Below are 3,197 nucleotides of genomic sequence, written 5' to 3' on the forward strand. Positions count from 1 at the left end.
GAATATAATTTAGAGACTTTCCCTGATTTCCCTTGAGTAGGCTATCAATGCAACGATTAATTCACAAAATACTCAGTACCGACACATTTTTTTCTCCGCTGTCCGCACTCACTCTCGGAAAATCGACTGGGTGGAAATTATCTGCAATGCGTAGATTGTAAACTGGTATTGCTGGTCATTCTGAAAGCTAACGGGGTAGATAACAGAGTGATGCATCTTTTTTGATAAGCGTTGACAAGGCTACTTAGTGGTTGATTGATTAACCCCATCATTGAAAAATTTGTTAATCAAGATAATTGAATGAAAATGTTTCAATGATTATTTTAAAGGAAAGTTTTGCGCTCCACCAATTCTGAGCTCACGAGACGCCACTGGGGATAACTATTATATATACAATAGTTCTGAGTAATTTGACAATAGCAAATTGTTTAACTTTGTATGTGCACACAACTGTTAAAATACTGTCAGTGAATGTTCCTGCAGTTTTATAGTATTTTGTTATTCATAAATAATACAGGAAAGCAAATGTTCACATCATAAAGGGAATTCTTATCCAACAGTGTCAGAGGTTTATGTAATTATGGTGAAATGAAAATACATTGCAAGTAAACAATTAAAATTAATTTAATTCTATTTAAATACTTTTAAAGACCTTTTCAGTGACATTAAACATTTCTGTTTGGGTTGGACTTTTTTTTAATAGAAAAGCAAATGTGTTTCAATGACAGTACTATTTCTGGCTTAAATTCCAAAACATTTAAAGGAATACAATATACTACTATAAATATACATCCATCCATTATCTAACCCACTTCTTCTGGGTCAGCATGTCTGCTTGCATTTGGCTAGAGACAGGAATACATTACATTACATTAATGGCATTTGGCAGACACTCTTATCCAGAGCGATATACAGTTGATCAGACTAAGCAGGGAACAATCCTCCCCTGGAGCAATGCAGGGTTGAGGGCCATGCTCAAGGGCCCAACAGCTGGACCGGGGATCAAACCACTGACTTTGCGGGTCCCAGTCATGTACCTTAACCACTATGCTACAGGCCTCCCCCATACTGCCCCATACCGCCCCCATACTGCCCCCATACTGCCTCATACCGCCCCCATACTGCCCCTATACCACCCCCATACCGCCCCCATACCGCCCCATACCGCCCCATACCGCCCCCATACTGCCTCATACCGCCCCATACTGCCCCATACTGCCCCCATACTGCCCCCATACTGCCCCATACTGCCCCTATACCACCCCCATAACAGCCCCATACCGCCCCCATACCGCCCCATACTGCCCCCATACTGCCCGATACCACCCCCATACTGCCCCATACCGCCCCCATACTGCCCCTTCATGTTCTATAACTGTAATCAAATTTCATAGAATATGCCTGGAGTAACACCAATAAAAGTTTTTTTTGATGCCACAAACCACTTGGCCAACCACTTGTCAATCAATTGTGGGTGTGAGCATTTTTTCTAAAACAGCTTATGTCTCACCAAACCTGGTACATACATGTAGTCTATCACTATATGGACACATGCCAATTTTGCCATCTCTCTGCCAATAGGCGGTGCTATAAAAAACAAATAAATATCTCAAAAACATGGCTACCATCAGCCAATCAGGCTTAGCAATGTCTGATCACGATTAAACTTGATGAGTACGGTATGTTCACGTCTTGACTTGATACCGCCATGTAAAATTGCATGTGGGATTAGCCAGCCATTAGGGGGCGCTATAGCAGCTATAGCAAATATGCAGGTTTGCAAAGAGTGTTTGGCTACGGTTATTGGAAATCCTATGACTAACATCAGCAGAACCTCGTCATTCAGATGAAGAACTTAACCTAAAGCAGTAGTAATAATAATAAAAGGTTGATAAAAATATAGCATTTATTTGGTGATATTTTAGATGTAAATGTCATGTTGGTCAATACGGACATGGCCATGTACTAATGAAAAATTATTACAAATAGTATGTTACTCTTTAAGAATAGTATTTTCTCATATATCATGTTAACGAGAGCACTTAGCTTTAAGTTTTGGAAGCCCACTTTGGCACATATTTTGTGCCTTATGCACCTCATCTAACGTTGCGGTCCCAAATGGCACCTGTTTCGTAGAATTACCTATACACACTATATGGGACTTTCAATAAATAAATTCAATAAATTCAATAAATTGTGTAAGCTATATATGAAACTGTGATAAAGCGCAGATGCTGTATACAGATGAGGCCTATGATACTGAGATAAACGCATGGCAGAGAAGTATCTGGCTAAAATGCGCCAGGTAATTTACTCCATACATATCACAGATGCAGATAGCATTCGTCCTGTAAAAACGTCAGCAGTGGCGTGACCAGGTTTTTTTTTCATTTCGCCGGTAGACAGTTATGCGTTTGCGATCCATAGTCTTTCACCAGAGGGCAGTGTTTGACTATTCTTTTACAATGATAGCGCTGCACACTTAAAATAAATCAGCTTAATGTAATGATGCAATACGATGCTAGGCGCCATGTTACTCTCTGACAAGAAATTATCGCTGTCTATTAGACTATCATTAAATATCTGCAGTCGTAAAAGTTAAATATGAGAGAAGTCATAGTGGATTTAGCATTCAAAATGTGTACTGTCGTTTTAGCCATTTTGTTCCATATACAGTATATACCTAAATACAGGGACCGTAACACGCGCCTCCTTTGCTTTACAAAATGTAAATGTAGGGAACACAAATTGTGACAATTACACTTAATTCCCAGCACAATTTGTATTGTATTTTTATGACACCCCTGCCAATTATTAGACCTAGCTATATCTACGAGTATTTTCCAAAGTTAAAATTTTGTGAATACATGTAGGCCTATATTTTCAAGATGAGATGAATTCATATATGCCTATAGGCCTACATCACAGTACCTTTAAAAAATAATTGTGAACGTCGCATAAAGAAGGCATTACTGGGGATGGTCAATTTCTCAGAAAATAATAATAATTCGCGCCCATCGTGGGGGCTGTGTGGGCTATATGGATTTCCCACCCTAATAATGTCAAACCCCACTTCTCGGGGCGCACGGAGAAAGCGACCCACGGCGTATTTCTGCAACTTTATATATCCTTTATGGAAAACGTGACGTAATGGAGGAGTGACTTTGAAATGCTCCGCAGTCGCTCGACTACGGAGA

The sequence above is a fragment of the Conger conger genome, chromosome 11 (genome assembly GCF_963514075.1).
Source record: "Conger conger chromosome 11, fConCon1.1, whole genome shotgun sequence".
NCBI lineage: Eukaryota > Metazoa > Chordata > Actinopteri > Anguilliformes > Congridae > Conger > Conger conger.